At 40.8% G+C, this 26,735-nt stretch overlaps 1 long non-coding RNA gene across 1 annotated transcript in view; it reads left to right on the top strand.

Moving 5' to 3' along the window:
- Positions 1 to 18,107, top strand: part of LOC129620126 (uncharacterized) — a 30,353-nt gene extending 12,246 nt beyond the window's left edge. Inside the window, exon 2 of the long non-coding RNA XR_008698397.1 lies at positions 16,651 to 18,107. This is a non-coding gene — a long non-coding RNA (uncharacterized LOC129620126). The remainder of the gene's footprint in view (positions 1 to 16,650) is intronic.
- Positions 18,108 to 26,735: the final 8,628 nt, after the last annotated feature.

The raw sequence follows: 26,735 nt of genomic DNA, 5'->3' as shown, positions 1-26,735 counted from the left end.
CCCACCCCCCATGGAAAAGGCCCTCACATCTTTCAGAGCACAACTGTGACATGGAACAAAATTCAAGGAAGTTCTGGTATGGAAAATAAGTGTATAAATTCAAGGAAGAAATTTTAGTAAAGTCGTGTTAGGTTAGCACATGTATTTATCTTTGCTCTCCATCCAACCATCTCTATAAAGGTAATCACAAAAAAGCTGTAAACACACGAGGGCAAGGACAGAATGAGAGAGCAGACAAGAGATGTTGAGTTGGTAGACAGCTGATGACAAGCAGTAACAGACTTAGCAGAGAGAAGAGACCCAAATTCAAGGCTGTCAGCAGGGTGCCAGTTAGAAATCCCATGATTTGCACCACAGAGCCCCAGAAAGCTTTTTAAGAACTGGAGGCAACAAGTACCTGCTGGAGGCACCTGGAGCTGAAACTGAAGAACTATTTGTATAAGGTTTAGTTGGGCCCCTGAGTCCCTGCCCTCAGCCTATGAAGCCAGGCACCCTCCCCTCGCTTCTCAGCAGGCACCAGTTTACTCTCCAGAGAGGATGAATCACAGAAGCTCTGGCTGAAGACGGCCAGGAGACAGGATGGTGAAAATATGGGAGTCAGAGGAAAGAGGTCACCCTACCAGCCCTTCCTCTCTTTGCCCCTTCACTCCCCAGAACATTGCTATCCACATTTATCATCTTCAGGCAGGACTGATTAGGTGATTCTTCTCTGGGGAAACTGATCAACAAAAGGGGGGCATCGAATTAATATTTGGAGTCTGCCAAAGCAATGTCCAGGTCCCCTGACTTTGTTTGTATACAAAAAGCTTCTGGTCAGAATTTTAGCCTGTCACTCATAGATATGAATGGCCATCAAGCATAATGGGACTGTGAGAAAACCCCAAAACATGGAGGATGAAACTGCAAGGAAACAGACTAATTCAGGGAGAGGAAATATACTCCTAAAAGACTATCATTAATATCTTCTAAGGGCTTCCCTGGTAGCTCAGCTGGTAAAGAATCTGCCTGTAATGCAGGAGACCTCAGTTCAATTCCCAGGTCGGGAAGATCTCCTGGAGGAGGGCATGGCAACCCACCCCCATATTCTTGCCTGGAGACTCCCCATGGACAGAGGAGCCTAGCAGGTTACAGTACATGGGGTTGCAAAGAGTCAGATATGACTGAGCGACTAAACACATCACAGTATCTTTTAAAATTGAGAAGGATCTTTTTTAAAAAGGGATGGGACAGAAAGAAAAAGGGATATTAGAGACTAAGAGCGCTTTTAGAAATTCAGGAAGAAATAAAAGCAGTATTAATAATTAAAAAAAAATTCAATAGATAATTTGGAAGATAAAATATATTTTCTAGATAGTAAAAGAAACAAAAATCCCAAACATAGAAAATAGGGGAGATATTTTTAAAAACCTAGAATATTGTATATCAAATATGATCATATATCTAATCAAGGGTTTCAAAAGGCGGATAAAGGAGAAAGAAGAAATTAATCCAATAAATAATATACAACAAATTCCAAGAATTTATGAAGAACAGCGATTTATGGATTGAAAAGGCCCACAATGTTTAAAATACAATAAATAAAAAATATTTACACCAAGCCACAGCATTGTAAAATTTTAGGGTTATAGAGAACTTCCTAAAACTTTTTTTTTGTGTGTGTGTGCTGGGGGTACTGTATCACATATAAGGAACTGGATATCAGAATGGCCTTGAAGAAGAGTATCACTATAAAACGTAAAGCAATAGAGCAAAGACTCCAATAATTCTTAGAGAAAATCATTTGCCACCTAGAATATAACGCTTACCCAAACTATCAAGAGTGCTAATTTAAAAACAAAAGTCTTATTTAGACAGTAAAATGCACAAAAAGTTTACCCCATTGTAACCATTCTCAGGAAGCCGCTGAATAATGTGCTCCAACCAAATAAGACAGTAAATCAAGTAAGAGAAAGATATGGGAGCCAGGAGATAGGATATCCAACACAGGCGATAAATGGAATTCCCAGAATAATAGTGACGGTAACTTCTAGAGCAAACATGGAGGTTAGAACAGAAGAGCAAGAGGTCCAGGAGGAATGCTTCAAAAGAAAAAAAAAAGGGAAGTAATTTTATTATTTGACAATGGTAGGAAGAATTTTTATAGTTCTTTTGGAAAAGTCAGTGTTGAGTTAGTGATGACTATAAGGAAAAGGAAATAAAGAAACAAAAGTCAAGAGACCAAGACAGTTATTAACTCCAGAGAAAATAAAACCTTGAACGAGACAGGTAATAATATTATTGTAATGTACAAGGCTCAGCTGTGAATACTACTTACGTGATTGTTATCATGATGATACTGATATAAAAACTGTTATTGAAACTTCACTGGGAGCCTTCCCTGGTGGTCCAGTGGTTGAGATTCCATGCTCCTAATGCAGGGGGCCCTGCTTCGATCCCTGGTCAGGGAACTAAGATTCTGCATGTCACATGATTTAAATTTTTATAAAAAATGACAATGAAACCATGAAGGCTAATCTTGTTTGAACTAGGAAGTGTTCCGCATGGGAGCCCAGGCACCAAGGCAGGCTGCCCAGGATCCTTATTGCATGATCAGGTGGGGTCTGCTTGACAGCTTTGAAAAAAAAAAACCTGGCTTAAGTCTCTTTCAAAAATAAATGGAAACAGCACATGTGAAACTAATACAATGTTATGTCAATTATCTCTAAATAAAAAAAATTTTTTTTTCAATAAGCAAAGGCAAAGACTGCCCCCAGACATTGTGGAAAAGGCCCAGGATATACAGGGAAGTTTCCTCAAGGAGACTTATCTGGGATCCCCCAGCAACCCTGACTGGTTACTGGCTACAGGGTGGGGGTTGAGAGTGGGGAGTAAGATCAGGGAGGTTCTGATGATTCTGCTTTCGGGACCCCTCAGTTCCTCAAGAGATGGGGCTATAAAGACAAGGATGAATAGTGCACCCTCTTAGGAAACGGAGACTGTGGCAGGGGTGGGCTGAGGGTCCTTCCCCACTCCGATGAAGCAGCAGCCAAGCTGGGGCAGTTCTGTGGCTTCTCTGACAGCAACTGGGGACAGCACTGGGTGACCGGGACCCCCAACTAGAGAGTGGGGCCCATGATTTTAACTTAGTGGAGCTCAGTTAGAAGGCTCCTGTGTTAGTCCCTGTAACCAGATTGATATTCTGCCAAGACAAGCAGGGCTATTTTCAACTGTCAAATGATGTATGGAATTCTGGGCTTCCCATGTGGAGCTAGTAGTAAAGAATCCACCTCCCAAAGCAGGAGACTCAAGAGACTGGGGTTCAATTCCTGGGTAGGGAAGATCCCCTGGAGGAGGAAATGGCAACCAATGGCAACTCCAATATTCTTGCCTGGGAAATCCCATGAACAGAGGAGCCTGGGGGGCCACATACAGTCTAGTGGGCAAAGAGTCGGACGCAATTGAACGTTTGAGCATTTATAGCACATATACAGAATTCTAAAATCCTGTTTAGAAAAATTGGCTGAAATAATTCTGAATGAAAAGCCCTGAGATGAAGAAAATATTCTGGAACTAAGCACAAGCGCTGGTTGCTGGGTGCATTCACCACTGTGATTGTACTAAATGCCACCGAACCACTCATTTTAAAATGGTTAACTTCATCTTCTGGAAACTTCCCCTCAATTAAACAATAAAAAGGAGAATGAAGCTGAAAGAAAAAGAAAAGCTCCAGGAAGAAGCAGGGCAAAACAACTTCTACATAGTGGCTGTCAGTAAATAGAGTTCCAATCCCTGTAGTCATTCATTCCTTCAATAAGTGTTGATCAAGTTAATACATTTTTTTTTATTTTGTCCACACTCAGCAAGATACCACCACTGCATCTCTAATTGTTCTCAGCAAACACGTGATTTACCCATCATTTTCTCTTTCCCAAATGTTTATATACAAATCCCTCCAAAGAGCCAACTCATTGGAAAAGACTCTGATGCTGGGAAAGATTGAGGGCAGGAGGAGAAGGGGGCAACAGAGGATGAGATGGCTGGATGGCATCACCAACTCAATGGACATGAGTTTGAGCAAACTCTGGGAGATAGGGAAGGACAGGGAAGCCTCATGAGCTGCAGTCCATGGGGTCACAAAGTGTCTGACACTTAGCAACTTAACAACAACAGACATACAAAAATTTACTACATTCCCATTGCTCTGAAAAAGGTACCAAGTATTGAGACCTGAGCTGCAATTCTGCTATATGTGGAAGCACCCCCAATGCCTCTCCTCTAGCAGCTAACTCAATACTATCAAGACTCAGCCCGGTAGAAGCAGGAGCTCTGGCTGCCATACCCAAGGTCCTAGAACCCCAGACTGCATCCTTTTCAAGAACATTGGGTCTCATTGGCTTTAGGAAAATAGGGACTGCCAGGTACTCATTTCTTATAGCCCCTAAATGCAAACTTCTTCCAAAATACTACATTCCATTATCCTGAAACATACCTTTAGAGGTAACTGGATATTAATAGATACCAACTGCACAAAAAAGACAAACAAGCATCTCTAAAGAGGAGACTCGATAAATTTAAGTCATTCTTTGCTGCATTGAATGAAAATTACATATGAGTGAAAAGGTAGATTTTTATAACATTGGATTCAGCAATGAAGTGACAGGAATGTAAAAAATCTCACTTCCTTTATTTCTATTGTACTTACATGGAGATAAATGTCTGTGATTCTATTTTATTTGTAGTTCCCATTTTGAGACCTCATAAATTATTTATTTTTATTTGGGCTATGTCGTCTCCTAGGATTTTACTTCAATGTGTTTGGCACTGATCTGCTAATTTTTATTTTAAAGGAGAAACATGAACAGAATCTCATTTGCTTTTGAGACATGAGCTAACTGCAATACTATCACTACTCCTCTGAACTGGTTTTAAAAGAGCAGGTTGGCTTCTTACTTCAAGCCCAACTCTTTTTCCCATCTCAGCTTTATGTCTGTGCGATTTGTGAATTGTAAACAACAATCATTTTTTAATGTTCTTAGGGAAATGCCTTGGCTGCATTTCAAGCCTTTTATGTATTCTCCTCATGATGTTATCTGTAATTAAGCTTTAGATAATTAACATTTCCCTCAAAATCGGTATCTCTATATCTTTTTCCCTTGTTTGTTACAGAACACTAAACTCTGTACTGCTCCCCACTGTCTTTCTGATCCTGAAGGTCAACCAAATTTAAATTTTTTTTTTTTTTGCATGTAAATAATAAATAAGTGGTGCATGGTCTGAAAGTAGCATTTAATCTAGTGGCTAACACTAGAATTTGAGGCTAGGAAAGAAATCGTTTTTATGTAGCTATCCTATTCCTTTTGCAAACAGAAAAGGAACTCTTAGAAGACTTCTCAGCAAAGTAATGGCTAAGGCAGCAGGTGATACAAGGGCTGGAGGAAAGGGGGTGATTCACCTCTTCATGGGTCTCAACTACTTCCAGGAGCGATCTGGGGAACCGCCTGGAAAGGAGGCATTTTGCCTTCCAGGGTTAGTGATAATATGCTTGGAAAGAGCTCACACAAGCCATTTCACCATTATTTTGTTATTACAGCTATTAGGAAAATAGAAGCTCTGCTTTAAATCTAGATGGCACATCTCTCTGTAGGAATTACAACTCATCGACAGAATCCACTGTTCCTATACCTTTGTATGGATGGGAAGAAGAGCAGTGTGAGTGAGACTTGTCTGAAGCATGTAGGATAGAAATCAAAGCTTGGAAAGGCAGCAAGAGATCTTCCCCTTGAAGTTTCAGAGTGGACGTGGCTCTGTCAACACTTCCATTCTGCATGTCTAACCTCCAGAACTGTGAGAGAACACATTTTGGTCATTACAAGCTCCCCAGTTTGTGGTATTCATAACAACAGCCCTAAAAAATCAAACAATGTTATTAAAATGTTTTCTTACCACTAGAAACAAAATTTTAAAAACTTACCCCCCTGCTCCTGTCCCCCACACACATAAGCATGTGGGAGATGAGTAAAAACCCAAAGCCCTTCACATTGAAGCTGAAGGACAAACCTGTGTCTTACTCTTGACAGATTATGAACCTCGATGGGAATAAGAAACAAAGTCCTCAGAACATAAGGCTCTTATTTAAGCTCTGCTTAAAAATAACTAAAGACATAATAGCCACATTGAGTGGTGGGATCTGGAGACAAGGCTACTGAAATGGATGACCAAACCAAGCATTCTAAGACAAGGACGCTGTCCACTGGGACAGGTCATTTTTAAATGGCAAAAACTCAATGCACATCTTCAAAAGGGAAAAGATACTCTTCCAAAGAATTTGAATGTAATCATTAAGAGATAACACATATGTTTAGCACAACAGGAAGTGAATTAGAGCTATGTTAGTCACACAAAGTAAATAACAAATCACATTTGCCTAGGAAGAAGCTCAAAACCTTGGTATTTAAGATGCATGCATGCTCAGTCTCTAAGTTGTGACCAACTTTTTTGTGACCCTATGGACTCTATCTTTGCCAGGCTCCTCTGTCCATGGGATTTCCCAGGTAAGAATACTGGAGTGAGTTTCCATTTCCTCCTCCAGGGAATCTTCCTGACCCAGGGATGGAACTCGAGTCTCCTGCCTTAACAGGTGGATTCTTTACCATTGAGCCACCTGAGAAATGGTATTTAAGATGAGGGGAATACAAAGTGCTTCATTATGATCATAAATGGCTAATGCCACAAACATTCTTCCAAAGAGGGTCAAGACCACTTTCTACCTCTCTGGACACAGACAACCAAGAAGAAGGCTATACAGTTAATTTTTTACAGGGAAACGGCAAAGCCAGCAATATATTATTACTGATGCTCTTTAATAGCTCAGATCTTCCATACAATCACCTGGTGAATATTTCAACTGCTTAGGGTGACAGGATGCTCTGTATAATATATGATGTTCAGTTCAGTTCAGTCACTCAGTCCTGTCTGACTCTTTGCGACCCCATGGACTGCAGCATGCCTTGCTTCCCTGTCCATCACCAGCTCCTGGAGCTTATTCAGACTCATGTCCATTGAGCTGGTGATGCCATCCAACCATCTCATCCTCTGGTGTCCCCTTCTCTTCCCACTTTTAATCTTTCCCAGCATCAGGGTCTTTTCCAATGAGTCAGTTCTTTGCATCAGGTAGCCAAAGTACTGGAGTTTCAGCTTCATCATCAGTCCTTCCAACGAATATTCAGGACTGATTTTCTTTAGGATGGATTGGTTGGATCTCCTTGCTGTCCAAGGGACTCTCAAGAGTCTTCTCAACACCACAGTTCAAAAGTATCAGTTCTTTATCGTTCAGCTTTCTTTATAGTCTAACTCTCACATCCATACACGACTACTGGAAAAACCACAGCTTTGACTAAACAGACCTTTGTTGGCAAAGTAATGTCTCTGCTTTTTAATATGCTGTCTAGGTTGATCATAGGTTTTCTTCCAAGGAGCAAGCATCTTTTAATTTCATGGCTGCAGTCACCATTTGCAGTGATTTTGGAGCCTCCCAAAATAAAGTCTCTCACTGTTTCCATTGTTTCCCCATCTATTTGCCATGAAGTGATGGGACTGGATGCCATGATCTTAGTTTTCTGAATGTTGAGTTTGAAGCCAACTTTTTCACTCTCCTCTTTCACATTCATCAAGAGGCTCTTTAGTTCTTCACTTTCTGCAATAAAGGTGGTGCTCATCTGCATATCTGAGGTTATTGATATTTCTCCTGGCAATCTTGATTCCAGCTTTTGCTTCATCCAGCCGGGCATTTCACATGATGTACTCTGCATATAAGTTAAATAAGCAGATTGACAATATAAAGCCTTGATGTACTCCTTTCCCGATTTGGAACCAGTTTGTTGTTTCACGTTCCGTTCCAACTATTGCTTCTTGACCTGCATACAGATTTCTCTGGAGGCAGGTCAGGTGGTCTGGTATTCTCATCTCTTGAAGAATTTTCCAGAGTTTGTTGTGATCCGCACAAAGTCTTTGGCATAGTCAATAAAACAGAAATAAATGTTTTTCTGGAACTCTCTTGCTTTTTTTCGATGACCCAATAGATATTAGCAATTTGATCTCTGGTTCCTCTGCCTTTTCTAAATCCAGCTTGAACATCTTGAAGTTTATGGTTCATATGCTGTTGAAGCCTGGTGGAGAATTTTGAGCATTACTTTAATAGTGTGTGAGATAAGGGCAATTGTGCGGTAGTTTGAGCATTCTTTGGCATTGCCCTTCTTTGGGATTGGAATGAAAACTGACCTTTTCCAGTCCTGTGGCTCCTGCTGTGTTTTCCAAATTTGCTGGCATATTGAGTGCAGGACTTTCACAGCATCATCTATTAGGATTTGAAACAGCTCAACTGATATTCCATCACCTCCACTAGCTTTGTTTGTAGTGATGCTTCTTAAGGCCCACTTGACTTCGCATTCCAGGATGTCTGGCTCTAGGTGAGTGATCATACCATCGTGGTTATCTGGGTCATGAAGATTTCTTTTGTATAGCTCTTCTGTGTATTGTTGCCACCTCTTCTTAATATCTTCTGCTTCTGTTAGGTCCATACCATTTCTGTCCTGTATTGTGCCCATCTTTGCATGAATAGCATGAAAAGGCAAAAATATATGGCATAGGGTCTCTATTTGGACAAGAGTAGTATTCAGATGAAGATTCAGGTATGCCTGACAGCTGGACAAAGGTTCGTTTCTGTGAGACACTGAGAAGCCCCTGGGCAAGAATTAATACTGAGGGAAGAAGATCTATAACGGCAGAGCCTTGACAAGGGACATTGCTTCTGTGTGTGGCAAGCTGCCTATCATTTGGACTTAACAAAATTACAAAACACACCTCATAAGATTTGTCAGTAGCTATAAGTGACAATATACTTACTATATAGTAAGTAGCTACATATATTTCCACAGCACTTACATATTTTATAGTGAATTTATCAATGGCAATTTACACAACATTGTCTCTTTCCCATGAGATTTCAGGGCTTTACTAAAATATCTCCAAAAGATCTTTGCTTTAAAACTAGTGAAAGTTACATTTAAAAGTCTGTGAAATTTATTTCTTAAGAGACTCATTTTATCCATAAATCCAAAAGTTACCCATGAAACAAAAATTTCTACCCAGGCATTTCACACTGAAGTTGAAACAATATGAAAACAAATGTAACACATCTAGACACACAGATTTTTTTTCCTTGAAAAAGTCTTTTCACTTCTGTGAAATGTTGTCTCAAGGGACCTGAACATGTCCAGGCCAGCGACTTTCTCATAAACGGGATCTGGAGGGAGCTGGGTTTTCCACAGTGAAAAACATCCAGATTCATCAAGAGAAGAAAATTTCTCATGACTGGCTGAGCTCAACCTTTAAGGAAACAGCATGTTAAATTTCTGAACTGTTTATATCTAGGGTTTCAAAGGCAAATACATCACTCACATGATTGGGTAAATATTTCTTTTCTAAAGTAAATGTAATTTTTATTTTGAAAAACTTAATGACAGTTTTCCTCAAGGAAATTTGGAATTAAAAAGATATTTAAGGCAGTCAGTTTTTTGATTAAGTTGCCAAGTAGTCCTTGAAACGGAGAAGGCAATGGCACCCCACTCCAGTACTCTTGCCTGGAAAATCCCATGGACGGAGGAGCCTGGTGGGCTGCTGTCTATGGGGTCACACAGAGTCGGACACGACTGAGCGACTTCATTTTCACTTTTCACTTTCATGCATTGGAAAAGGAAATGGCAACCCACTCCAGTGTTCTTGCCTGGAGAATCCCAGGGATGGGGGAGCCTGGTGGGCTGCCGTCTATGGGGTCGCACAGAGTCGGACATGACTGAAGTGACTTAGCAGCAGTCCTTGAAAGCTTGTCAGGATATTTGGGAAAGGTGAAAACAGAAAGATTTGTTGTTGTTGTTTAGTCTCTCAGTCATGTCCAGCTCTTGCGACCCCATGGACTACAGCACACCAGGCTTCCCTGTCTCCTTGACTAGCTCCTTGAATTTGTTCCAACTCATGTCTATTGAGTCAGTGACACTATCCAACCATTGCATCCATTTGCCTTCAATCTTTCCCAGCATCAGAGTCTTTTCCAATGAGTTGGCTCTTTGCATCAGGTGGCCAAAGTTCTGGAGCTACAGCTTCAGCATCAGTCCTTCCACTGAGTATTCAGGGTTGATTTCCTTTAGGGTCAACCTCATTTGAATTGTCCATGTATGCAGTAAAATATTTCCCATTCCTCATAGTTGCAGACTGGTTGGTTAGTGTGGATTTGGGGCTGAGCTGAAGGGCTAGTCTGTAGGACAATGCTGGGCTGGGCAGAATCATATCCTCTGTGACATGCCAGCAAGGCCCACACTCTTATGTTTGAGTCAGTCACCCTAGAAGGACCCAGAGGGTAAATAAGAACTCTCATGCACAGCACACAGACACAAGTGAGTTTACGGCAATGAAAGTAAGGATGCATTTCCAAGACTATGTTCTCAATTTAAATTTCAAATAAAGGAAAACAGTGGACTGTCTAGTTGAAATTTGATACCAAAAACTGTAGGTTTAGCGCTCCTAGGACTCATGCATCAACCTCAAGTTGATGGAGCTAAAATACAATAAAACAGGTAAAAAGTAAATGGAAATTTTTTTTTAAAGTTTTTAAAACGTGTAAAAAATAAATAAATAAAACGTGTATAATTGCTTTGGGCTGCCCTGGTAGTCTCAGTGGTAAAGAATCTGCCTTTCAGTGCAGGTGACTTGGGTTTAATTCCTAGGTCAGGAAGATTCCCTGGAGAAGGAAATGCAACCCATCCCAGTGTTCTTGCCTGGGAAATCCCATGGACAGAGGAGCCCAGCAGGCTACAGTCACTGGAGTTGCAAAAGAGTCGGATACAATTTAGCGCCTAAACAACAACATAAATGCTTTACAACGTTTTGTTAGATTCTGCTGTACAACAATGTGAATCAGCCATATGTATGGCTATATCCCATCCCTCTTGAGCCTCCCTCCCATTCCCTAAATATTTGTTTTACAAAAACTTGGTAGACAATGTGAGTTTTAAAGCCTCTGCATTATGGAATGTAGTCCTGTTTTTTCTTTTTGCTTTTTTTTTGCATGAGGAAGGGGGTGGGAGATGAAGAGTGTTTTAAGATGATGGCTAAACTTGGTTTGGGCAGCAAGTAGTTGAATGGGTAGGACAGGCCTGCGTCTGGACCAAGGAGCAAACAGGCCCTTCTGCTGCTGGGAGGACAGGCACAGACTGCCCAGCAGGAAGCACCCGTGGCCTCAGCCCAGGCTGGGCTGCCTTCCTGGGCCTGAGAACAGCTCAGACACTCCTTCAGGGCATTAGGGGCCCAGCAGCAGACAGATAGGAAGAAAGCAGAGAGGACTAGTTGCAGGGAAGCCTATGCATAGGGCTTCCCAGGTGGCGCTAGTGAAAGAACCTGCTTATCAATTCAGGAGATGTAAGAGATGTGGGTTTGATCCTTGGGTCAGGAAGATCCCCTGGAGGAGGGCATGGCAACCCCCTCCAGTATTCTTGCCTGGAGAATCCCGTGGACAGAGGAGTCTGGTGGCTACAGCCCATAGGGCTGCAAAGAGTCAGACACGACTGAAGCGACTTAACATGCATGCTATGTAGAAGCACGTGTGGGCATCACGTGGGGACTCTGGGCACTGCATATGTGTGTGTGTGTGTAGGGGGGAGGTGAACTCAGAAGACCCGAGGTTGCTGCAGTTTCTGGTGGAGCCAAAGCCACAGGCACAGCCCTAGGTACTAAATTTGTCAGTCATTGTCTACTCCCCTGCTGGAAGGCCTACTCAGAGAGTGGCTGCGGTCGGTATTAGTTCTTGCTGAAATATTACCCCCGGTCACAAATTCTTTTAATTAAACAGCTGGAATATTATGCTAAAACTACTCCATAGAACAACATAAATTTATGTAAAAAATACATTAAAACCAAATAATTGCATAATGGGTGAATTTTTAAATATGTTTTTCTCAAGTAAAATTCATACCAGATGTGTGTATATATACACGTACACGCATACATAAGTGTGTGCTGTGCAGTGCTTAGTCGCTCAGCTGTGTCCAACTCTTTGTGACCCCATGGACTGTAGCCCGCTAGGCTCCTCTGTCCATGGCGATTCAGCAGGCATGTATACTGGAGCGGGTTGCCATGCCCTCCAGGGGATCTTCTCCCAACCCAGGGATTGAACCCAGGTCTCCTGCATTGCAGGCGGATACTTTATCAGCTGAGCCACTGGGGAAGCCATACATATGTGTGTATGTATATATAATAGTAATTTTATCAATGAAACCTTTAAGTAAGGAGCAAAAAGAATGTTTGTCTTTTGAAGTTTTCTATTGTTAATGATTTCTAGGGAAGAAATGTAGCAGTGAACTTTTATGACCTACTAGGTTTGGGGCTAGGTGGGGGGAGGGTTGTTAGAACTAGACTTAAAATAAGGCATCATGAATGCTATTTTCATCTGGAATAAGAGTGTGACATCTGCTTGGGAAATAGATTCCAGAAAAGGAGAATATTAAATAAGTTAAAGGAAAGCCAAAAATATTTCACCTTCACTAATAGTCTAAATATTCACAAGACATTTATCACTGTGAAATGCATGACTGTAAGTCTCTAATTAAATTGCTATTTCTAGCCCTTGAGCTACAGTGAAAATTCTATAAAGGAGGCTATAAACCAGTTATCAACCTATTTTAATCACAGTTTGAATTAACAGAAGAAAGCAGCACCAAGGAGAGGGCATAATTTTGACTCACACTAGACAGGCTTAAAATTGCAAACCATGTGCTACGTAGACAAGGACTGTTTCTCTTAATTCTCTGTATGAACTCAGAGCGTTGAATAGGGCTCTGCATTGTCAGTGTTGCATAAATCTTACAGACTGACTGGTAAGAGTCTCCTAAAAACAAAACAAAACATAAAAATGCATTTAATTCAAGCTCCAGGTTAGAACATCCTATGAGCCTCTCTGCCCAGTAATCATAAACTCATCATATAATGATGTCAGCAATTGGACATGCTCACAAACCTAGTGTAAAGGGATTTGTGTTGCTAAATTTGCACAGAGGAAACCTCTGGCTTGCTGTCAAAAATCAAACATGTGGACACTGTGATTCAGCAGTCCAGGAACCAGAAAGGAAAAAGAAATGATATGAAAAAAATTAGTTTGGAGGTTAGATGTAAAGAATGCTCTAGTCTAATAATTACCATGGCATATGATCTATGAGTCCCTGCAAACCTGTTTCTAGAATCACACATACAGAAGATAATGGGGTCATCATTTGGGCTGCTTTCCAGAAAAAATGAGAACAAGAATCTCTAAATAGTGTCGCTGAAAACATTTGTTCACCAATTATTTTTAAATATCTAGTATGTGTCACATTGATCTAATTAATTGGGTTCAAATGGTGAGCAATTTTTAGGAGATAAAAACAAAAATCCCGGGAAGAAAAGAAGTATCAAATGCTTTGAAGAGGGACTTCCCTGGTGGTCCAGTGGTTAAGAATCTGCCTGCCAATGCAGGCGACATGGGTTTGATCCCTGGTACAGGAAGATCCCACATGCCACGGGGCAACTAGGCCCATGTGCCAGAACTACTGAGCCTGCTCACCTAGAACCCATGCTCCACAGCCAGAGAAGACACTGCAGTGAGAAGCCCATGCGCTGCAATAAAGAGGAGCCCCGCCTTGCCACAACTGGAGAAAGTCTGCACAGCAATGAAGACCCAGGGCAGCCAAAAATAGATAAATAACATTTAAAAAAAAAAAAAAAACAACTTTGAAGAGAATGGAGTATAAACTATGGAGCAGTTATCTTATTCATAAATATGCACTGAGCACTAGAAATGACAGAAAGTCAGAACTTTAGCCCGGTTCTGCTTCAACCCTGCAGCTTTATCTCACTATGGGAGCTGGAAAACCCTAGCAAAGGTCCTTTAATGTCTGTTTGGGCTCTAATTTGTGTTTGCCTTTTACCTCTTTTTAAAATTATTCTGATCTGACTCTTTCAAGTTTCATTGCTGGTATTGTCTTCTGGGCTTGGACCCACCCTGACTTCACCAACTAAGTATGTGTCTAATTTTTTTTTTTTATTTAGGAAGTTTCCAAACACACACAAAGTTGGATGCATCATGAGTCAATGAATGATTCATTTTCATTATACAATGAGGCTCCATGAACTCATCACTGATCTTCTACCATGATCATTGTTTTGCCAATCTTGTTGTGTCTGTTCCTACTCCCTTTTTACAATGTCAATTTTATTTTCATTGCTTGAGATATTTTAATTTTGGATGGTTACTGATAAATCAAACGGGATTTCCAGTCATGGGGCTTAATGCCTAGCAAAAAGTAGGTCTCACAAATATTTGCTAAATGAATGATTGTTTTCAATAAAGCTTTCTTCACTATTATAGTGGGAGGGGTTTTCAAGTTGCCTAAGGTAGACATTCTGAATTCAGTGTTATTAATAGAAGGTGAGGCTTAGGAGACTTCCTCTTTAGGACACGTAAATCTTGTCCGGGTTTCCCTGGCCTGTTTCCCCCTCACATGTGCACATGCTCAGATGCTTCAGTCGTGTCGGACTCTGTGCGACTCTATGGACAGTAGCTTGTCAGGCTCCTCTGTTCATGGGATTTCCAGGCAAGAATACTGGAGTGAGTTGCCATGCCCTCCTCCAGAGGATCTTCTCTACCCAGGGCTCGAACCTGCAACTCCTGCACTGCAGGCAGATTCTTTGAATCAACGAGCCACCAGGGAAGCCCCGTTTTCCACTTACAACCCAATAAAAGGAAGCATTCAAACAGGAAAGGAAGTGGGGCAGCGTGGCAGGATAACAGAACTAAAGGTAAAGATCATCTCTCTTGAAATATTTAATTAAAACAAACACTATAAAATATGTAGCTACTTCCCGGGGTCATAAGTGGTGCTATTTTTCCAGAAATACATTTTCTCAAGCATATTTGATTCATTATGTACGTTTCATTGTACCTCATTTGCATGCAAAGATACCAGTTTTAGACCTAGAGAATAAAGAAATACAAGTCTCAAAAAATGTCAAACTAAATAGATGTGGTGAAGTACAGAAATCACTGCTATCTGAGAAGTTCTCTAAATCTGAGCTCAGTCTAAACGTACTTTAAAAATATCTCCAATGAAGAAGACACAACATTTTATTTGTGGATAATATAGAACTAAGAAAAGCACATAAGATAATATTCATTGAAAAATAAAGCAATAGGGATGACAAATCAGGAGACCTAATCCTATCCTGGCTTTCTGTCAATATCCCAAATGGCCATAATTTCAACCTTCACTTTTATCTGCCAAGCAAAACCAAGTGAAATCCTATTTGTATGGATGGCACAACAATTTGTCAAATAGTATTTGAGTAATTGGCATGGTTAGAAGAAGACTGATCTGGTAATCAGAAAACTTAACTGTGTGACCTTGGGCAGATCACTTAACCTGTCTGAGCCTTAGTTTCCTGACTGTACAAATCAGAACTGACTACCCAGTCAGAGGTTTTCTTTAGTGTTCCAAAGCACATAGGTAAGAGTGGAACTGCTCTGCTGAAAACAAAGGCAGGAGGGCAACTCAGAGCTCCACCTGTTCCTCATCCCTCCCACACCCAGGTCTCTCATGGAAGAGCAGGGTTTTAGGATCCCTAATTCCTGAAGAATTGATGCTTTTGAACTGTGGTGTTGGAGAAGACTCTTGAGAGTCCCTTGGACTGCAAGGAGATCCAACCAGTCCATCCTAAAGGAGATCAGTCCTGGGATTTCTTTGGAAGGAATGATGCTAAAGCTGAAACTCCAGTACTTTGGCCACCTCATGCGAAGAGTTGACTCATTGGAAAAGACTCTGATGCTGGGAGGGATTGGGGGCAGGAGGAGAAGGGGACGACAGAGGATGAGATGGCTGGATGGCATCACTGACTTGATGGACGTGAGTCTGAGTGAACTCTGGGAGTTGGTGATGGACAGGGAGGCCGGGCATGCTGCAATTCATGGGGTCGCAAAGAGTCGGACACAACTGAGTGACTGAATTGAACTGAACTGAATCTAGAATTGCTCGGGATTTGTCAACTCTAGAACCCCATAACTGTTTCACAGCTAAATAAATCTATGGCCAGCACTGTTTTTAGAATCATTAAGAAATGTAAATGTGATTTTTTTGGGTGGATGGAAGATTATTAATATTTCTATATGATACTCTAGTTTCTTTCAAAGGAGCCATCAAAAAAGGAAATGTTACTTGTTTGAAAGCTAAATCCATATGCTTATTAGAATTTCTGCCCCCATCTCAAGGTAACATTTTCTTTTCAGATTATATTTATGTTCTTAATCTCCACTTACTAATTAGCCATATTTAGGTGGTCAATTATTTCACAACTACTTTTTTTGAATGTATGTGGGTATTACCTAGAGATCTGGGGACAGGACTGACAAGGTTTGGGGAGGAGGGCTAAGAGGGATGGGGGAGGGGCTGGGGAGGAGTGGGGGAGGAGACGAGAGGACGGGGTGGGGGGGGTGCGGGGAGGGGGTTTGGGGGTGGAAGGAAAGGGAGGAGGGGAAGGAGAGGGCGGGTCACTGGTTGCCTGCTTCAAGTTCTCTTCTGGTTTCTGGCTGATGACAAGCTTTTGTGCTTGTGAAGGAATGTGCTGAGGTGGAGATTTGAAGGACAGAAGACCTACTGAGCCTGGCCACTGCAGATTATAGATTCTGAGAAGGAAACTGCTGAGTCACAGGAACACGTCCTGAACCATCACCAAGTGGACTGCAGTCTTTGGCCCCAGGGCAGTGCTCTTTCCATCGATCAGTCCATGATGTCTGTGGGCTCCCACCTCCCACCTGAGGTCTCTGAGACCCTCCCACCCCCTCCCCAGAGCGCCTGCAACTTTTTAATTGGAAAGAATTCCAACATTCTTTGAAATCACAGCTTTCCTCTACTGCTGATCACACAGCTTTTCTTGTGCACTGGTGGTAGCCATTTAATTTTAGAAAGAAAATGCATTTACTCTTTCTTCCACTGACATCTCCCTTGAGCAGCATGAGGGATGGTACCCACACAGAGGCAGAGTTCAGGAAAAATACAAACACTGGTGATAGAAATAGAGGTTTCCCCCAACTCTGCATTTCTCAATATATGATGTGTTATGGGCTGAATTAAGTCCCCCCAGATTTTATGTTGAAGCCCTAAGCCCTGGTCCCTCAGAATGTACTAATATTTAGTGGTATGACCTGTAAGATGTGATTAAGTTAAATTGAGATGAGTAGGCCGGGCCCTAATCCAGTGTGATAGGTGTCCTTTTAAGAAAACTTGGACACAATGAGAGACACCAGGGATTTGAGGACACAGAGGGGTCACGGTGAGAAGGTGGTCATCTGCTAGCCAAGAGGAGAGGTCTCAGAAGAAACGAAACCTGCTGACTCCTTGATCTTAAACTTCCAGCCCCCAGGACTCTGAGAAAATAAGTTTCTGTTATTTAAGCCACCCAGTCTCTGGTATTTTGTTAATGCAGCCCTACCAGACTAATGCATTACATGTTTACATGTACATACAAACACATACATACACTATAGAAAAGGACATATCTAGCTATACATTCACACAGACACACACACACACACACACACACAGCACACGCCTCAGAGATTATTACCTTTTTCAATTTAAGGCTTCTTAACATATCATACACAAACACTGAGAATGCCACCTCATCAAATTATTTAGGAATTTATTGCATGATAATGTATAAATGAATGTTTTCATCTCTTAGTTGAATCAGGAAAACATCCATTTGTTTTTTAAATCACATCATGAGATACAAGTCCCTTCTTGTCTATCCAGTTTGCTAAGAAAATTCAGATACTATTTCCTGCTATGTAGGATTGTACAGAGATGATGAGATTGGCTGTAAGTTTAATTCTATGATTAGATACCTTTTCCTTTCAGATCAGGGTTGTTAGATTGTCTTATGATCAACAGAATCACTGAAACATGATTCAGATCTCTCTTTTTTCTTGCCAAGGATTTCCGAAGCTCTGCTTTGTATTATGTGCTGACAGTAATAAATAAATAATTCCTCTGCTATTAATGATATTAACATTTCATGTAACTCATTCATTAAGTTCTCAAGTGGAGACCCAAAGCTATTATAATTCAGTACATAGTCACTTAGTATGAAACATACGCCTTCTCAAGCACTGTGTCCATTTTAAAATTGATAGCACCATCAGGTCTACAAGGTCTCCAGAAGAATTTCATTTTCCCACTCGTCTAAAGTGATTGTGCTGTGTTCCCTGACCTTCAAAAGCTTTTTGTCATTTTTCTGTCATGTAGCTTAGAGGATCTTTCTTCCATCCATTCCATTTCAGTATGTGCTGTGGGTAAATCCAATAAACTAAGTAGCCATTTAGTTAAAATCCTCATGGGGTCAGAGCTCTGGGGAACATTTCAAGGCACTGATGTCCTTTCTTCAACTCTGATTTCCTAGATCATTGATCATCTTCTACCAGCTCTTTGAAATAGATCCTCTCACCCCTTAATCCCCTGTGTTGAAAGTAATGCTAGGTCTGATACCTAGCAGCTGGTGCTCCCTTTGGGATGGATGAGAGGAAAGGAAAGTCCTTCTCTTCATGATTAATAATCTAAGACTCTCCCAAAGAGAGGTGAATTCTGGACATTGCCAGACAAGGGTCCCTGAAGGTGAGTGGGGAGGACTCTGTTTACAGCCTCCTTCCCTAGGGCACCACCAATAGGGAGGTGTTACAGATAAACAGTTCTCTCCTCTCTCCAATGTAAATCGCTTGGTCAAAGGTGCCTGTAGGGTTGTTACAGCATTTTTCTTACTGTTTGTTACAACATTTTTCTTACTGGAGAATAAATCAAGAATGAGGTTGTAGAGGAGGGTCAAGTGAAACCCTGGACTTTGTAAACAGTAGGTGCTTAAATACTGTGGAATATAGAGGAAGCAATGAGGCTAAAGATGTTCTTTAAAAAAAATCAACTCAAAATATGGCATAACACTATATTCATGTTCTCTATTGTCACTGCAGATGGTGACTGCAGCCATGAAATTAAAAGATGCTTACTCCTTAGAAGGAAAGTTATGAACAACCTAGATAGCATATTGAAAAGCAGAGACATTACTTTGCCAACAAAGGTCCATCTAGTAAAGGCTATGGTTTTTCCAGTGGTCATGTATGGATGTGAGAGGTGGACTGTGAAGAAGGCTGAGCACCTAAGAATTGATGCTTTTGAATTGTGGTGTTGGAGAAGACTCTTAAGAGTCCCTTGGACTGCAAGGAGATCCAACCAGTCCATCCTAAAGGAGATCAGTCCTGGGTGTTCTTTGGAAGGAATGATGCTAAAGCTGAAACTCCAGTACTTTGGCCACCTCATGCAAAGAGTTGACTCAATGGAAAAGACTCTGATGCTGGGCGGGATTGGGGGCAGGAGGAAAAGGGGAAGACAGAAGATGAGATGGCTGGATGGCATCACCGACTCAATGGATGTAAGTTTGAGTGAACTCCGGGAATTGGTGATGGACAGGGAGGCCTGGCGAGCTGCGATTCATGGGGTCGCAAAGAGTCGGACACGACTGAGCAACTGAACTGAACTGAACTGACCTGATTGTAAGTTTGAGGTACACTAGTTCTATGATAAGTGAAATAATAGGTTTTAACATGAAAACAGAATTTTAGAGTGAAATAATTCTGGTAAATGCTGGGTTAAAAGAGAAGGGCTTTTTTTTTTTTTTCCCATGGTAGGGCCCCTCACAACTTGAATCTCTGTGAGATGACCATAGTATTCAGTGATTCCCAAACTTGTTGGCAGGGTCTGTTTCTTCTGTAAGATATTTGGAAAAGGTTGCATTAAAAAGCTTTTAACTCACAGGAGGGATGAACTGTCTGTTGCCTTAAACTGACTGGCACAGAATTTTAGAACCTCTCACCCATGTTGGTGGGACCAGCACTCCAGGAAAGAGCGCCCAGCCATCTTGCTGGCATAGGCTCCACCTTGAACTTTCCACAAGAGCCATGCATGTAGGTAGGGCAGAGAAATCAATGTCAAGTTTACTTCCAGTTTTTTTCACATTAAAAATATATATTTTTTGGACCATAAGTTTTTAGTATGCTGTGTCAGTGTCATAGTGGAGAAAGGTTCTGTAAGGGAAAGGCTAAGGGGTTAGTAGTGCCCTTTAGTGAAGCTGCAGAAAAGGGAGGAGAAACAAAAATAAAACATGAGACAGAAAAGGTCTCCTTTTTTACTCCTCAGCTGATAACAGAGCCTGACAGCAGAAAATGCAATTCAAATCAATCCAGCAAGAATAATGGGTGCCGTGGGAATGCGAAGCAAGATGCTTGTTTGTGCTAAACTACCTGACAGAGAGCGTATCTAGTGGTATCTTGGCTGCAGGATATTCATTCTTTCATTTAGTAAATATAGTACACATTCCAGTGATGACCAATTCTCGTTTAAATACTCATCTTAAGAGGTTTGGTCATGTCTACTTATACATTTAACAATGAAGAAATGATTAATGCATTAATCCATTCAAGGCAGCCACTCAACAAGTGGTTATGAATGTGAGCTGCAATCCAGAAAAAACTTGGTACAGTTTTAGTAGAAAATATGGAGACAAGCAAATATACTTTGCATGCATGCTTAGTCGCTCAGTCATGTCCCACTCTTTGGATTGTAGCCTGCCAGGCTCCTCTGTCCATGGCATTTCCCAGGCAAGAATACTGGAGTGAGTTGCAATTTTCCTCCTCCAGGATCTTTTCTCGACCTAGGGATACAAACCGTATCTCCTATGTCTCCTGCATTGCAGGCAGATTCTTTACCCACTGAGCCATTGAAAAGTGAAAGTGTTAGTTGCACGGTCATGTCCAACTCTTGGTGGCCCCATGGACTGCAGGTTTTCAGGCTCCTCTCTCCATGGATTCTTCAGGCAAGAATACTGGAGTGGGTTGCCATTCCCTTCTCCATGGGATCTTCCCAACCCAGGGATCAAACTCAGGTGTCCAACATTTCAGGCGGATTCTCTACCATCTGAGCCACCAAAGGCATTACTCAGCCATTGGGGAAGCACCATACTTTGATTACATCTATCAAAAATTATAAAAATAAGAGAAGATGTGAGTAGAGATTATTTTAGAGAGATAATTCTTTTTTCCTCTCCTTTCAAAAAATTTTTACTGTGGTTCCACAGCTTACATTGTTCAACATGTGTATGTTTTTAATGACAGCTTCATACTTATGTGTGGTTTTGTTATTTAGAGGTCATTGTTTTGCTTCAACTAAGACAGAAGAAGAGGTGATTTACTGTACACGTGTTAGATTCAGCCATGACTGAGAACAGAACTCGTCCAGAAATGTCACAGGTCCAAGGCAAAGGACCAAATGGGGCCTTTGTTCTTTCTAAAGTAATTTTAGTTATTTACTTATTTTTATTTTTGGTTGTGCTGGGTCTTTGTTGCTGCTCTGGCTACTCTCCAGTTGCAGTGTTCAGGCTTCTCATTGTGGTGGCTTCTTTTGCTGCAGAACTTGGGCGCTAGGGAGCATGGGCTCTAAGACACGTGGCTCAGTAGTTGTGGCTTCAGGCTTTAGAGCACAGGCTCCATAGTTGTGGTGCATGGGCTTAGCTGCTCTGCAGCATGGGGGATCTTCCTGGACTAGGGATCGAACCTGCGTCTCCTGCACTGGCAGGTGGATTCTTTTACCACTGAGATGCCAGGGAAGCCCCGAAAGGGACCATTTTGATATGAGCAGGGTGGGTCTCTCCAAGGTGGTGAAGGCGATGGATATCCTAGATCCACTGAGACAAGTTCTAGACAGTAGGCATGCAGTCCAGCAATCGGTACCAGCATTCCTAGCCTCTGGCTTTCTTTGTTCTGCTCCTGTGGCTTCCAAGGGTGCACAAACTGGCAGCTTCCAGGGACTTTGGCCTCGTTTTTTTTGGCACTTCAGCGCATGCATTTGCTTCTCCCTCTACTTGACTCTAAGGCATAGAGGCTTCTCTGACGGTGCTAAAGCCGAGAGCGAGGGGCAATTTTTCATTTCAAGTTTTATCATGAAGACAAGTAGAAAAAAATAGAGATTGGTGTATATACTTTATAAAAATTATATTCAAACTTCCAGGAAATTTCTATTCTGTGGCTCACTAGATGACTGAAGGCAATAAAGGCTGCTCATGCTGAATTACGGCAGATGGCTTTGTTATGAACAGGGTATCTGTGTTACCTTGACTTCCAGTAGCAGTTTTCCTCCATCTTCAAAAGGGATGTGAAGCCTTCACTTTCTGAAACTGGTATTAGTTCTGCAAAAGATTTTTTTGCTTTGTTTTCCATGAAGGCTGGCATTCAGATTTTCACCAACCCTGGAAGAACTCTCAAAGAACATCTTTTCTTACATCATCTCCAATTGTGGCTATAACAAGACAACCTGCCACCATACGATAAGGATGTTTTTCCTTTTGAGTCAGAGAAATTAAGAGCAGCATCAGAACACAAATTTAATGTATTCAAAAGTATTTGCTAAAAGACAGAGCTAGGACTAAACTTACTCAGTATGGTCGCAGTCAAACTTATCAGTAGGTTGAACAAGAGTGATGACACAAAGCGGCTACACTCCCTCTTCCAATTAGACGTTCCAGGTTTTACTGGTAAGAGCCACCCCAAGAAATCAATGGATAGTTGTTTAAAGATCCCAGATTTGACACTTTGGTTTTCTAGATTGTACCTTCAACTAGAATCTGTTCTGCCAAACAATTAAAAAGCAAACATATGCTATTATGCTATGAGAAAATAATGAAAACAAACTAATCAGGTCTTTGAACTCACAGTTTAGTATGGTGACCATTTATTTCCAGATGATTCTGTGTCATCCTCAGCCTGATCTGCTCACCGGTCCATCTCATGCTTAGTAACCCCAAGTGACTTTATACATTGTGTGATATCGTCCCTCAGTCTATAAAACAGACATCATTTTTTTCTTTTTTAAAATATTTATTTATTTTGCTGTACCAGGTCTTAGTTGTGGCATGCAGGGTCTAGTTCCCTGACCAGGGATCAAACCCAGGCCCCCTGCATTGGGAGCTCAGAATCTTAGCCACTAGACCACCAGAGAAGGCCCTCTTTTTTTCTTTTTTCTTTTTTTTTAATTTCAGGATAGAGACCTGTGGCTAAAAGCATAGAGCTGAAATGACTGATTTTTCCCATTTATGCCCTTATGGAAGACAAAATCTGCAAATCCGAGTACAAATTGGAAGAATCCAAATTCTATTATCCACTCTCCTTGGTTTGTACCATCACTGGAATGTGAATTTCACTTCTTGGTATTTGTAATGGTTTAGTTTTATGTGCCTATTTGAATGCTTAAGATGTCCCAATTACACATTATTTCTGATACGTCTGGGAGGGTGTTCCCTGATAAAATGAGCATCTGAAGCAGTGGATTCTATTAAGTATGTTACCCTCCCCAGTGTGAGTAAACAGCATCCAACATGTTGAAGGCCTAAGCAGAAAAAAAGGCAGAGGAAAGAGGAATTTGCACTTTAAAAAATTTTTCCTGCCTCACTACTACTTAAGGTGGAACACCTCGTTTCCTCTCCTCCTGCTCTTGGATTGGAATTGACACCTTTGGCTCCCCTTTAGACTGGAACAGAATAATACCACTGGTCTCCAGTTTGCAGAGAGTAGATTGTGGGACTTCTTGGCTTCCATAATCACACGAGCCAATTTCTCATAATAAAGTTCCACATATATTGGGTCTATTTCTCTGAAGAAGTGACTGATACAAGGTCCATTTCTTTTTTCACAGCCTCTGGACCATCTTTTGCTGAAGAATTGAAAGATTTCTTGCTGAAAGCTCTGTAAACACATTTTCTTATTTCAGATCACTAATTCATGTAGCGTCTCTGATATTTTCCTCACAATAATATACTCTAGTGATCTTTATCCAAAGAGGCAAACAGTATTAGTGTCAGGTGCTCTGTGCTCACAAGCAAAGTAGCATGCATTTACATTTGTAAATATCCACTCCTGGAATATCATTGCTCATTCATTCTTTTTTTTTTTTTTTAACACCCATGTTTGCAGAGCCATGAACCATCCCAGAGCAATCTGTATTGGTTGTCTGTGCTCAACTGTGAAAATGCATCTTGATCTCATTCTTATTCCCCAAAGTCATGAGTCTAGCATAAAAGCAGACCTTTGTTACTAATTGCCCTGGTATTTTCTTGTCCCCAAAGCACATGATGCTCAGACCACAGTTCTCAAGAAAGAAAACACAGTAATTGAATATTTCAGTTAAATGCAAAATTACGCTGTTCTTCCAGCTAAGGTAGGTCTAGGATTTCTGAAAGGCCAGAATATCTAGAGATCTTTTAAGAACTCAGAGCAGAGGAAACATGGTGTTTTTATTCCTTTGTTGTAACTAAATGATACTGTCAAATTTATGTTCTCTATTTCCATTTTTCTATTTTCCAAACATACTCAGCATGGGATACTACCACTGTCTCATATTTAGAATATTTTTTTCATGGAGTTCATAATTTTTAATTGATTAATAATACACTTTTTGGTCAGTTTATGAGATGAGCTAGTTTTTTTATGCTTTAAAGTTCGTGTACTGTGTATAATCGCTCAGTGGTTTAAGATCACTTTCTCCTGCCCCATGAAAATGTTAGAAAACAAACAAATCTGACTGAATGGTTTCCCCTAAGCTATTTAAACTAAGTTAATAATCTATTAATAAAATGTAATGGGAGTTAACACCGAAATAGAAAAACACACATTATTTTGACGAATTACCCTCAGGGTCTGATAAGGCTTAACTAATTATTTATGAGCAGGGAAGAGCAATCTGGTAAACAAGTGCATTCAGTTTTGCTAAGCCGTGCTCAACTTTGGTTCCCATTCATCTCACATCTTCCAGGCTCAACTTTGGTTCCCATTCATCTCACATCTTTCAGGAATGGCCAGCAAAACTACACAGCGGCTTACAAAAAATTCCACCAGGTTCTGATTTCTCTGAGGTTAGCAGAAGGTGCTACCATTTAAATAAAAGTAGGACCAAAGAAAAAAAAAAGATACAATAGTAAAATGTGACAGGTCTGTTGCATGATTTCTTTGACTTTAGATTATTTACTTGGAGATCAAGGCTAGTTTGTCTGAAATATTTCAACTTTTAAAAAAAGATCAAGATACTTTTTAAAAAAGAACAATGACTTAGGTAATTTAGAATGAGAAAACTGGTAACCCAAAGGTTGATTATCTTATGCAAGGTTACCTGCATGTCAGATTAGCAGGCTAGGACTCTTCCTACCCAAGTATGCTGACAATGACATTGAATTATGGAAGAGGCCACCAGTTAAATGGGCAAGAATGACCCAACTATATTGCAGATTGCTCTTGATGACTCAAATGATCTTCAAACTTCAGAAAAATCTTTTTCTGATTTTTAATGCCTTAGCCTCCTCGAGGCTCTACAAACACTTGATCAATAGTCTATATTGATATATTTGGACAGAATTTCTCTAAGTGTGTCTATAAAACATGTGTGTTTTATTCCTGCTCCAAAAAAAGCTATTTTCAGTCAAAAAAACTTGGGGCATTATTTTATTAAGCACACCTATTTTAGAAATGAAAATTTCTCTTTGAGAGAAAGACTTTTTAATGTACTTGTCCACATAAACTTTCATTTGCATGTAGTGGTTATTTTCCCTGGAGGAAGGCATGGCAACCCACTCCAGTATTCTTGCCTGGAGAATCCCATGGACAGGGGAACCTGGTGGGCTACATTCCATGGGGTTGCAAAGAGTCAGACATGACTGGAGCAACTTAGCATGCATGCACAGAGGTTATATTAATAGTCACTACTCATATGGTCTAGAGCACCTAGCACGCTGTCTTGCATTCATTTGGTGGTCAATAATTGCTTGGGAATTTGAATTGGTAAACATTAGCTCTATCTGAATTCCTCTAACAGTCTCCTTATATGTGTATCATACATAGATATCTCTATGGTCTCACAAGGATTTTCTCCCAAAGACTGTTTCCAACTTCTAAGTTAATTCTGCTTTTTTAAACTGAAGTATAGTTGATTTACACGACTGTGTTAGTTTCAGGTGTAGAGCAAAATGATTCAGCTGTACATATATATGTACATATCTATATGTTTTTTAAGATTCAGTTTTATTATAGTTTACTACAAGATACTGAATATAGTTCCCTATGCTATATAGTAAATCCTTGTTGCTTGTCTATTTTACATATGGTAGTATGCATCCTTTAATCCCATATTCCCAGTTCATTCCTCACTCCTTCCCCTTTGCTTATTGTAATTTGTTTTCTATGTTTTTGAGCTCATTTCTGCTTTGTAAATGATTTCATTTGTACTATTTTTTTAGATTCCACATATAAATGATATCGGGATTCCCTGATGGCTCAGTGGTAAAGAATCTGCCTGCAATGCAGGACACACAGGAGAAGCAAGTTCAATCCCTGGGTTGGGAAGATCTCTAGGAGGAAGAAATGGCAACCCACTCCAGTATTCTTGCTTGGAAAATCCCATGGACAGAGGACCCTGGGGGGCTACAGTCCATAGGGTTGCACAGAGTTGAACACAACTGAGTGATTGAGCATGCATAAGTGATATCATCTAATATTTGTCTTTGACTTATTTCAGTGAAGTAAGTATGATAATCTCTAGGCC

Source organism: Bubalus kerabau, chromosome 9 (genome assembly GCF_029407905.1).
Source record: "Bubalus kerabau isolate K-KA32 ecotype Philippines breed swamp buffalo chromosome 9, PCC_UOA_SB_1v2, whole genome shotgun sequence".
In the NCBI taxonomy this organism is placed as follows: Eukaryota; Metazoa; Chordata; class Mammalia; order Artiodactyla; family Bovidae; genus Bubalus; species Bubalus kerabau.
This window is presented reverse-complemented; position numbering and strand designations above follow the sequence as displayed.